Source organism: Siphateles boraxobius, unplaced genomic scaffold, assembly GCF_051911475.1.
Source record: "Siphateles boraxobius isolate OS27281-9 unplaced genomic scaffold, OSU_SipBor_1 65, whole genome shotgun sequence".
NCBI lineage: Eukaryota > Metazoa > Chordata > Actinopteri > Cypriniformes > Leuciscidae > Siphateles > Siphateles boraxobius.
In genome coordinates, this window is record NW_027509192.1 from 16,117,074 (window position 1) to 16,130,386 (window position 13,313).

Below are 13,313 nucleotides of genomic sequence, written 5' to 3' on the forward strand. Positions count from 1 at the left end.
TCTAACCATTGCTGTAAAATACTGATAGTGGTAACCTCTGGTTATTAATATGGAATTATGCTTCTTGTTAAAAGTACTCTGCTACTATAGTACTGTGATGGTATTAGATGGTAATACAATGGAATTTACATGCTTTAAACATGGAATGAAATTGAATTACCATGGTAAGGCTGGTAATGACTGTGTCCAATTACAGGCTATTTTTTGCATTATTTTAAATAATTGTATGTCATCTTGAGGCCCCCTGGTTGAAAGCCAATGAATAATATAATATAATACAATATAATATAATACCCTGTTTATAAATATGCTTTGTTTTAGTATCATTAATGGGTGGATTATTATTGCAAATGCAATTTTCCTGGGGTCCTATGTAAAACCCGAGAGTTTTTAAGTATAACTTGCGGCAAATATTTAGATTTAAAAAAAAAAAAACTCTCCATCTCAATCATCCCAGCTGTTCTTACTTAGAATAATACTGGGCCTTACCATTTCATTTTTCGCAAAGACAACAGAGGAACCCCCAGCACACACTATACGAGACCCTGAGCCATATCAGGCTCGCACTTTCACACCCAGCTCAACCAACATCTCCTGTTTCTGGATCCAGGGCACTCAACTCCCTCCATGTAAGGCCAGGGCGCTCTGCATTTAATAGCTTGTGTGGTCCGTCCATGTTCACGGTCCTTCTTAAGTTTCTCCAAGGAGCTCAAGTGTTGAACTGCAAGGAGTCGACTTGCTAAGAATATCTCCTGACCCTTCTGCACTAAATGCAAGAAGATGCCAAACTATGTCGAGGGCACACCATTTCCAAGGGCACTTAGACAAGACACCCTGAAACCGAATACAAGGGTTATAACATTTGGAAAACTGCATGCCACCATGAGATCTGGTGTCCTTTGGGACCATTTAGGAGACTGAATTTCAGTTTAAACAAGTAGTTATAGTACTGTTGTCATTCATTTTAATTTACCCCTCTGAATACTGCATTAGAATCAAATGCAAATGGTACGAATGGAAAGAGTTTTTATTGGATAATGAGGTCCTGCTTCCAGGCACTCCTGCGACGCATTATTATGTCAGTAATGTCACGTCCCATCTGTGGTCTCTGGCCCTTCACAGTCACATGAACTTATGAAAAACAGCTGTCTTTAACTGGCACATATCGGCAACACGCAGAATCCAGAGTTACACAGGACTACTGCACTGAAGTTGTGCAGCGCTGTCGAATCTTAATACCAGTTCACGCAAGACAATAACTATAATGGTAAAGTTTAATATGACAGAGGTATCGAAGCCTAATTCTGACTGCCACATGAGAAAAAAATGCTTTGGTAAATCTGGAATATGATATAAAAAGTCAAAATAATGACGAGTCTTACGATACAATTGTGACATACTGTACTAAGTCATACTTATGAACATTTTGTCATAATTCTGACTTTTTATTTCATAATTTCAACTCTTTATTTCATAATTACTAAATATATAAAAAAGTTGAAATTCTGACATACTAATTCAATTTTAAAGTCAGATTTATGAAATTAAAAAATCACAATAATGAGATGTCATAAAGGTCGAAATTATAATATAAAATGTCATAATTGCAACACAATTGTCATAATTATGGCTTAGTATGTCAACTGGCAACACAATTGAGACTCATCTCATTTCGAAGTTTTGTTATAATTGTTACTCATCTCATAATTTCATCTTTTCATCATTCATAACAGAAAATATAAAATTGAACTTGTAGTAGAAGGAAATCCAAGGCCTTTTCCTATAAAATTTAACTGTTTAAATTTCATATTTACACTTTAAGCCTTTCTGATACTTTCAAATCTATAGATACATTTAATTACATAAGTGCATTTTTTTCAATTAGTGTGTGTGTGTGTGTGTGTGTGTGTGTCTATATATATATATATATATATATATATATATATTTTTTTTTTTTTTTTTTAATTTTTTTTTTATGTTATTTAAATGTTTATTTGTTTCATTTTTTAAAGGGAACAGGAGTGTGGTTTCAGTGACAGCTTCCACTGGACTGCTGCCCGTCACACTCACTCCGCTGGTCAACTCTACCACCGTCTGGTCATTCATAACACAGACATCAGATCAGGACATTTTCGATACAAGATGTCATAAGAATACAGAACCTAAACTGTCTGTTCTGCCAATGTCAACATTTGTCATGATTACTTGTCATTCATTGATTTGGATTTCCACTTTCTGGTTTTATATACAATGTGTCAGTGGCAACTACATGTTTACAAACAACCTGATTATTACAGATGCAGTTTCTCAAATCAAAAGTATTATTCTGCAGTCATGAGTGTGCCATCATGCAGGGCATGAGAATGTCACCTTATGTCTTGCTTGTGGATATTGCACTTGCTGGGAATCAAAAAATGGATCTTCTGTTCCTATGGAAAGTGGGATTGTGATTACATCAGCAAAACAGGAATGTGCCTGGGTCTGATCTGGTGTTCGTGTATTTGGCCATTAGAGGGCAGATTAAGTCACGTCATATATTTGTGTGTTTTCGTTACCACACATAGGAGTCAAAACAAGATTAGTACAAATGTAGACATATTTTAGCAAAAATAAAACAGAATGGAGGCAATAGTAACTACATTTTTCCATTCCTGATGTATACATACTTGTGAAAAGGGAGTGTGATCACATTAACAAAACGCATTTAACAAAACAAAAATACAAAAACAATTTTGTACAAAAAATACAAAAAAAAAAATTCTGAATTTTTCTTCTCTTGTCTGAGAAAATATTTCTAGGTTGTTGGATAAACGTTAACATGAATGAGATGCTCATATGTCTCTGGTAGCAAACAAGTAACATCTTTTATCATGGCTGTGAGGTAACACTATAGTTATGAAATATAAATTAATAAATTATTAAATTATAATAAATTAGAATTTATTTAATTATAAGAATTATAATTAATTATAAGCATCTATATATTTTTGAGATCTGAATTTATAAACAGCTTCAAAATAAATGTTATTCCTGGATAAGAAAACAAACACATTTGTTTCCTCAGACTATAAATATATTTTACAGTTTAAACTGGGGCATAAAAAATGATAAACATTTGAGGGTATTTAGAGGTGGTCTGAGAAAAGAATGATGGGATTTAGATGTCATGGGATTTAAAAAAATAAAATAATTTAAATTACTTTATCTTTTCCCACCGTATATAGGGAATTCAAGTCCTTATTCAACATTTCCTTGCCTAAAGCATTTGAGTTAGCATATTTCCAACTAGACAAGCAAACAGATGAAAAATAGGAACATGCTAGCAACTTACATATTTTACTAGATTGTTTCAAAATACATGTTTGAGGTTTTAGAACAAAACATAAATAAGAGCACTTATGCTGTAAAGAACTTAAACATGTATGTTTCTCATCAAACCTTCCGAATCTGACAATGAAAATACCCAGCATGACCTTACATGCTCTCTTATTCACTTAGAACTGACTCCATTTTTATTCTCAACAAAATGCTAGCTTTTTGAATTGCCAAGTTTCTTGCACAGGTTTGGCCTTGGCCTCGATCAGCAAGCAAATTGTTCTAAACATCCACTGACGTCAATTGCACCTATTTGCCCATTTGTAAGAAGTGAACCACATGGCATGTGATTACCCTATTAAAAAAAGTATCACCTCTGAGCTGTAATCTCAGTCTATTGGAATGCACTGCACGCTGTTCCTATTCCCAAAACACAGGAGGGTTAACAAGCTCTGGAAACTGAATTCCTCATACTGGGGAAAGATTATTGGGGCATTAGACTGTCAGCACATGATGGTTTGCCTTTGTGCTGTAGAAACAAGAAACTAATCAAAACAGGTAGAATCATGAATGATATTCTTAATAATTATGCAAATTATTAATAATTGAATCATAAGAAAAAGAAAATAGGCGACTCTGAATTTCATTATCGATTACTTTGTTGTGCATGGAAAACTACCGCTGTAACAACGCTTTACTTTGGAAGAATTGTGAGACAAGAACTCGGAATTTTGAGAAGAAAAAAAAAAGACTGTGAGACATAAACTCAAATAAAAAGGTAATTGTGACTTTTGGGGCCTTCTCATACACATGCGCATTGCAGCGCCAGGCAAGTGTTTTTCTTTTTCTAGTTTCAGACCGACGCAGTTCTGAAATCACAGTCCGTGCGTGATGTATTCCCAGTCACTCGAATTTTGCGATTCTGATCATCAAATGACTTGTTTAGATTCATTCACTAATAATAATCTGTGACACCTTCAGTCGGCTACATCTTTACACCAGTCCTTGACATCCTGTCAATAGCTACCATTGAGTGAATTTGAGTATTTTAAGTTGTTGAATAATTCAAAACAGGATTAATTTAAAATGACCTGCATATTTAAAAGATGACTGATTTTTAACTTATAAACATCACAAAAAAAAGAAGAAAAGACATTAGCGATTCCTGGTATACTGGAAATCTGTGAAAACGCCTAGTGTGTGTAATCAGAAATATCATGTATCCGAAAATGTCTGTGCATGGACGTGTATGGGATTCCCCACGCTTGACTGGGAAATTTTTGCACACGGGTCGTACAGCTGAAGTTTCACTCAAATTTCCAATGTCCGATTTAACCCGGAAATCATTCTTAACATGCCTTACCCACAAAGCCTTGCCGTGTAACATCAAACCTAATGGGCAAGGCGTATAAGGTAGCACGTCAGAGCATATGTCAGAGTCTTAATATGGATTTTACATATAAAAATGAAATGTATGTAAAATGTAAATTTGATAAATATATGGGATATATATAAATGTAATTTATGAAAAATGTGTGTTTTAAAAATGTGTTACTTATTGTCAGCTGAGGTAAGGGACGTGAGGAGGATTCAGTTTAAAGAGCTTTTTTTATTAGACTTTAAAAATAAACAAAATAAAACAAACAAAATACATACACACAAGAGGAAACACTAAGTCACAGTCATCGTCTGCACCAATCTGTCTTCGTCTGCACTTCACTTCCCAGAATCCCTCATGTCTTCACACCTGAACTCACTCCCTCAATTACCCACCAGTTCATCGCCTTCATCATCCGTGTCACCTGTGATCACCTTGTTATTGTTTGATTTGTATCTGTATTTAGGTTTCTTCTGTTCAGTTAGTCCTGGTCGGTTCTTGTGTACCTTCTGCCCCTGTTTGTGTTCTCATTTAGTAAAAGTTAAAATTATAGCAGAGCACTGCATGGCAGTACAGAACAGTACATGCAACATCTACCGGGAAAACGTCCACAACAGGAAACAGGACTGAGGCCTTTTCCACACTAATACACTTTCTTTTGAAAACATATTTTTCTCTCCATTTTGGCCTTCTGTCCACACGGAGACGGTGTTTTTATTTGTGATTTTTTTTGTTTTGAAAACGCCCTCCAAAGTGGATAAATTTGAATTAAAACATGACTTAATTGCGTTGTAGTGTGGCCTGTCAAAGCAGAGGTATTTAAAAACGATGACTTGAGTTTAGTCATGTGACGCATATTGTACCAAAAGATATTAATGTTTATACCGGTTATGCCTGTCATCTGCTATTCACTTTCACACTGTTGCTAAAATACTTTACACACTCTTCATATCATAGTCCTGCAAAGATGACAGAACATTTACTCACATTTGCTGTCCTGCGGCAATTCATGAGAACAGTTGCATTTTAGACCAAACATGTTGACTGAGTGCAACCTGGATGCATCAGAATGGTGAGATATTTTGCTAAATACAATTATTCTGCCATAAGAATTGCATGATACCTTTATCATTTATTTTACGCATGCGCGGTAAGGTGTATTTAGTGTTTTCAGGCATTTACCAAAAGTTTCTCATCCACAATGAAACGTCGGAAAATGCTAGTGTGGACGGAGAGCTTTTTTAAACCAAAACACAGTTTTTAAATGTATCCAGATTAATGGCGGGAGAACACAAGTGCTGCGTCTCAGTTCGCCTACTTATACTATGCCCTAAAAGTATGTACTCTTTTTGTGAAGAAAAAGTACATTCTTTTAGAGTGTGTAGCAAAAGAGTAGGCAAGCTTTGGGACATACTACTTCGTCATCTTTAACGGACAGCTCTGTTGCGTGCATCCTCTCACCTTAAACTGCCCTGTCAATCATCTTGTCACAGTTAAAATCTTCCATTCAATGTAATTTAATTTCCTAGCGTTTCAGAGAGAAATGTAGTAGCACGCTCATCTGTCAGTCGTGGGTCTTTCATGTGGAGACTCTCCTCACGTGTTTGCAATTTGAATATAATGATGCATTTAAAAGTTAATGGCTAAACACATCTTTACAAAAGTTCACAATGCTGCTGCAGATGCAATATAATGTAGACAACATTGAATAAATACATTTTCATCAGGTTAGATACTGATAATTAATCACTCAAACCCCTTTATCTAAACCTGGCAGACTCGCACATCCTCCATGTCTGTAGGTTTTTTTTGTTTTTTCTTACACTTTTCACTCATGGTTGTAGTTCTAACCCAATCCTCGTCCAACGTGCGATGGGTTGTGGGCAATATTAGCCGTTAGAGTGTGCATCGATCTACACTTCAGATTCTGACCGGAAATAGTAGACCATCCGGGTGTCTTTGGAACACTCATTTCAACATACTACGGTTTGGGATGTTTTAATTCTGTTTTCGAATACTATTTAGGGCTGATAGTATGCAAATTGGGACGCACCCAATAAGATAGGGAAGGAAATGAGAGGGGTAACGAGGGAGAGCAGGAGGGGGAAATGGCCATTGATGAGCAGGAACTGCAAGCTACACAAAATACAACAATACACAGACAAAAGAGCATACTGCCCAACGGAAACTCAAAACTATACGCTCACATAGAGACCAGACAATAGGAGTTTCAGAGTTCTTTCACCAAACCAAGAATAAAACGTGTCTAGTGTCTGTAAAACCGCATTTTTCCATCTTAAAAATATATCCAAATTACGTCATATGCTCTCATTGACAAATGCGGAACAACTAGTTCATGAGTTCATGACTGTGGCGAACAGGACGGCCGAGGGACGTGAGAGAACGGCGCGAGGCCGGTGGTGCGATTGCTAATGAGCAACACCTGTGAAGCACACCGGTCTCGCATCTCTCACGGAGGAGCGGAAGCATAAAGGAGGAGCGACGACGTTGATGATCGAGAGAGGAACAGGCCTGATTTTAGTTGTTCTGGTTTTTGTATTTGTGTTTTATTTTAGCCAGCAGTCGTCCGCGAGGGGCTGCTGGCCGTTATGTTTTATTTTGGGTAAGCCAGCAGTCGTCCGTGAGGGGCTGCTGGCGGTATTTTAGTTTGTTTATTTTATTTTAAATAAAGTTTGTTAAATGTTCTCCGGTTCCCGCCTCCTTCTTCCCTGAACATTGCTACAATGACATCAAGGCTAGATTATTGTAATGCTCTACTGGGTGGTTGCCAGGCACGCTTAATAAACAAACTACAGCTAGTTCAAAACGCAGCCGCTAGAGTTCTTACCAGAACCAGGAAGTACGACCATATTAGCCCGGTATTTTAGCCCGACTGCTGGCGGTAGATCCTTTTCCTATTTAGCACCAAAACTTTGGAACAATCTTCCTAACATTGTCCGGGAAGCAGACACAGTCTGTCAGTTCAAAGCTAGACTAAAAACACATCTCTTTGACCTAGCATTCACATAACACCTCTATAGACTCCTATAATTCAATATTAGGCTGCTTAGATTAGGTCAGCCGGAACTGGGAACACTTCCCTTAAATCCTGATGTACTCGTTACATCATAAGAAGAATGGCATCTACGCTAATTTTAGTATCTTTGTTTTCCCGAGGTTTTCCCGCAGCCTGCCGGATTCAGCCCGTTTCCAGATCTGACGAAGGACTTTCGCCTGGACCCGATGACAATGCAGTGCTGAAGTGCCAACTAGCCTCTCCCTATGGAGGATCCCTATACCACTCTACAGATAAAGCGTTGTGGAATTTTTTGGTTCGCGTACCTACCCAAAGTGATAAGATAAAATAAAAATCTGCATCAAAATTTATAGACAAGACAAGACAAGTAGTTTGTTTAGGCATGGTTTGTAAGGAATTACAAACCTGCGCACATATATTCAAACGCACATAACTATAGAATAAATTCTTAATGCGCATGTGAACGGCATCAGCGTCTATCACAGGTTCACGTTTAAAGTCTGTTTAGAGAGAACGGTGTCGTCTTAGCGTCCCCTAATTTAATAACAAATGATCATTTAGACGGAAGTGAATCAATCAAAACTAACTTTAGCTGGAAAAAACATTTTTCAAGAACCACTATAAAACCAAACCAATTTCTGTTACCATAAATTATATGTTTATCTCTGTAAAGCTGCTTTGAAACAATCTACATTGTTAAAAGCGCTATATAAATGAGGATATAAATAAATAAATATAAAATAAATAAAACCTGACCGAAGTGGCAGAACCCTGACAACTTCTGTTCATAATGCCAGTCTCAAAATCTTTTATATTATAAAACTGTATATTAACTGCAAAATTATACAAATATATTAAACATGGTTCCATATATTTGTAACATATCTTTTAATACAAGTTATTGTGGCAGGCTAAAATGAGGACACAGACCAAACTGACTTGCAGTGCACACGTCCCCGGAGGGTTTTCATTAAACATAAAATATCTTAACATGGGAATTAATGTGCTCAAATGTCAATGAAGGAGCAGAAAAGGTATGTGGCTTTCCAGTGTTAGAAGACCAGTGCGGATCAGTTAATCCTCACTTGACTGTGAAGAAGCAGAGACAAAAAAAAAAAAAAAAAACACTCTATTAGTGTTTTGCTTATATTTTCTCTTCTTAATGAAGCACAGGTGTGGCCAATCAGCACTTGCTCCTGGCTGCTGATTGAATGATGAGAAGTAATTACAGGGCGACACTGTAGTGCACTCTGGAGACTCCTCACATTATGGACATGTACCTACAGCTTTGCAGTTCAGTGCACATCAGGGATGGACTGACTTCATAGTCAGAGTATTCCTTTAACACATAGTGGTGTTATTCTTGGAGTCTCTAATGAGATTGCAGCTCAAGCTGATGGCATGGGCTCTGGTTTTCACTTTTTTAAAATTGTCCAGCAGCTTTGTCCAAACAAGCTGGAATTTATGGAAAAATAAAAAGCAGTGAAATGTGTTATGATATTGGCCCACAAAATCTGGACATAAGGGCTATGATGCATTTTAGGAAGGAGAGATGCTGAAGGGGTAGTGTGGAGTGCTGGTTCAATTCCTGCTTGATCTATATCACAGTGTGGCCTTGAGCAAGGAGTAATACCAGTAACCCAGCTTAACCCCAGGTTGCTCCTGTTTGATTGCCCAATAATAAAAATATACAGAAGGTCAGTGTCAGGTCTTCAAATATCAGAGAATCTTCATCTCCTAGTGTAAAAAACACAGCAGTAATGATAGGAAGTTTTTGCATGTCATTGATCCATAAATTGCTGGCATCAAAACTGACTGGTGTTATTGTACTTTATAAAGGGATCATAACAAAACCAGTTAACTATTCAAACCCGTTTTACAATTTTAAATTTACAGCTGAAAAAATTATCATAATTCTCTGTTATATAAAGACAACCCTCAGCCAACAAATATATTGTTTTAGTGAAAACAGAATCCTCAAATTTGTCCATTAAATAAGGGAATATTTAAACCTATAAAGATATATAATAAATATAATTATGAAGAGTTTAGATAATTTTTCCAAAATTATTGTTCACTTTTATTTCTGCTGAGAAACATCTCTGTTACGTATGGTAACCCTCATTCCCAGAGGAGCGAATGGAGGCGCACTTCGGAGATGAAGAGACCAATCCACTTTGAGTGTAAACTAAACGAGCCAATGCACATTTGCATGCGATAATTGCAACAGCTGCTGTGCATCGCGGCACGAGCATAAAAGGAGCAGCAGGTGCATCACATCTTTGTTTTTCTGCTGCGGAGCTGGACTTGTGACTCTGCCGTACAGCGGAAGCTCAGCAACTGTGGCGATACTACGTATGTCTCTGTTCCCTCCCCGTGGAACGAGGGTAACCATTCGCAATAGAGACGTTCCCCATTGTCAGTCACTCTCTACGTACGTAAGAGATGAACTGACGGATGGGGATATCTACCAACACGCCACTGCTGCTGGCCCTTCCAGTGCTCCACTTGAGTCTCCTGGCCTGACCGCGGTGTTTGGCAGAAAGTAGGAGCTCTAAGCAGATAAGGTCAGTCACTGCTGTTCCGCAAGACCCACTCAGTGTGACTTAGTGTAACGCTGGGAAAGCATGCCCTTGGAAAAGGGGACGCTGCAGAAGCCACATCCTACCCGGGAGGGAGGTAATGTGGTGGTTACACATATGGACTAGCCGAACAGGGTAGTGCAACATATGGCAGTCTCTGGGGTGGTTCCAGCCTAGTTATAGGGGGGAAAGAACACTAACAGAAATGATAGAGCATGAAAGAGTGAAAGACAAGGGTTCGTCCACAGAGTTGCTGATCGTGGAAGAATACACATTTGGGGTCACCCCAGAGACCGCTACATATGGAACACCAGCCTAGCACAGGTTCCACAATACATACGAGTGTAGGTTTGGTGTCAGATGCTCCGCAATGTCTGACTGCCGGGGTGATGGAGGAACTCAACAGGGTTAGCCATTTCTGGGGAACACTACTGGATGAAATAGACGCACAAATCCATTGCAAGCCGACACTAAGAACGGGTCCTTCACGCTACTGGCCACTGGGGGCGAATACAAGGGAAGATACCGGCTCTACGCGGATGTTATAGAATCTAGCGAACTTGTTGGGTGTCGCCCAGCCTGCATCTCTACAAATATCTGTCAGCGAGGCGCCTTGAGCCAGCTGACTGCAGTGGTTCAAAGGAAGGTCTCTGCAGTGCGCTGAGCACCAGAGACAGGTCCCAAGAGGGTATAGAGAATGGGAGAGGTGGACTCAGTCTCCTCGCTCCCCTCAGGAACCTGACAATCAGGTCATGCTTTCCCAACGACTTACCTTCAACTGCATCATGATGTGCGGAAATAGCGGCAACATGCACTTTGAGGGTGGAAGGAGACAGCCTTCTCTCTAACCCATCTTGCAGGAAAGAAAGCACGACTCTGATCGGAAATCTTCGGGGGTCTTCCTAGTGGAAGCGAGAGCGGACGAGAACTTACACACCTGGGAGGGGGATACGCGGATTACCACGCCCGGAGTTAGCGGTCTTGGGACACAGCTGCATCGCCACAGACCGCTCCACCGGGGATCTCCACGTACCCCTTAGATGCTCCGCCAGCGAGGATAGAGAGGAAGGAAAAGGTACCAGAACGGTTTTGGGCAGAAAAGGGTGCCTTCCATGCTCTGGTAACCTCATCATGCACTTCCGGAAAGAAAGGCACTGAGTCGGGGCGCTGAGAACCAACACGGGCCGCCACAAGATACCAATTGTCCATCCGCAAAGGTTCGGGACAAGGTGGAGGGTTCCACTCGAGCCCGACACTTGTGGCGGCCCGGGAAAGCATAGCCTTGAGCTCTGGGTCTGACTCGGGCAACGCTGCCACACCCAAAAGGGGCAGCACAGCCGAATCTTCATCCCCAGAGGACATTAGCTCACCCACCAATGCAGTGACCGACATTAGATCAACCGATGGAGCTCCAAAAGAAACAACTAGCACCGCCATGGACAGGCCAGCGTGCTCTTTTGGAGGCTCCGTGGTTTTCCCGATGGTCATGTTCCTGCAATGGGAACATGAGTCATCCATGAACTTAATTTCAGCTATAGCCCAAGCACGTGATACAGCGATTATGACCGTCAGCCGGGGTCAAACATTGACCGCATCCAGAAACACACAATCTGAATGACATCTTGAAAAAAACGCAGGGTCAGATTGTGTTAGCTCTTTTAGGAAGTTGCTCTCTCTGGGGCTGAAGCACCCCGGGAGATGGCCGCAGCTACACATTGGCTCGTTTAGTTTACAATCGAAGTGGATTGGTCTCTCAGCAAGATTCCCATCCGTCAGTTAATCTCTGACGTACATAGAGAGTGACTGACGAACATAGAGAGTGACTGACGAAGGGGAACATGTATCATGACAATTACATTTGTAGACACTATTGGTAACTTAATTTACATCTTGACCATTTTTTTAAATTAACTATGTAGATTTAAAGTAGAACTCTCTTTGGTAACTTGGCCCTCCATTGTCCATTGTCCAAACCGATTAAAATTGTATAGTTTATTTTAGATTAAAATATTAACAAATAAAAGTATTAAGAATCATTATATGTTGTTTGCATGACTTCAATAATTGCCACATTTTACAATTTCTTTCTTTATTCACTTTTTCCTCAACTATAAACTTGATCAATTTCATGACTAGTTTATTTAACCAGCAGAATTGGATCTCAATCTATTACTGAAGTTGAAAAAAATAATTAAAAAAGCTAAATAATTAAGGAATGAATTGTAAATTAATTTGTCACAACAAGTAGTTATTTGATGTATCAAACATAATGGCAAAATGTATTTCTCAAACAAAGACAAAACTGTGTTGGCAAAAATGAACAATTGTTTCTCATCAAAGAACTTTTGGACAGGAATGAACACTTCACCCGACAGTGCCACAAATCTGTCTGACCTTAGAATTTATGGCATGACCTGAGAGCAATGGAAAAAGTTATATAGTCTTCTGAGTCAGCTCTTACCCTGAAGACCTCAATTCTTGTCTCATCAGGGAAGATAATGTTTTCCTCTTGCTCTCAGGGTCCTATAAAGGCCATTTGTCAAACTCCAGGGGGCTTGTCATTAGCCTCTCTCAAAGTAACTTGCATCCAGCCACTCTCCAATAAAGAGCTGATTGATAGCATCCTATTGAGATGGTATATCTTTTTGCAGGACATCTTATCTCAATACTCAACAACCTTTACCTGAATTTATCAATATGTAAGAGGAGCATAATATCTGGACAGCCACAACCAAGATGTCGTACATAACCAGCCAGTTCATATCTTCATGGGAGTCCCCCAGGGTTATGTTCTGGGCCCTATTGTCACCGATGTTAAGGCCAAGGGTTATTTACCACACTCCAGAGGAGCAGACACCAGAGGACAGACAACCAAGGTAAGTTTAAAAAGTAAGTTTTTTATTAAAATTAAAAAGGGATAAAAGCAGGGGCAGGGACGTTCGGGGCTGTGGCTTTGGTACGATACAGGGAGGGGAGTGCTGGTAGGTATTCTTCCGTTCTT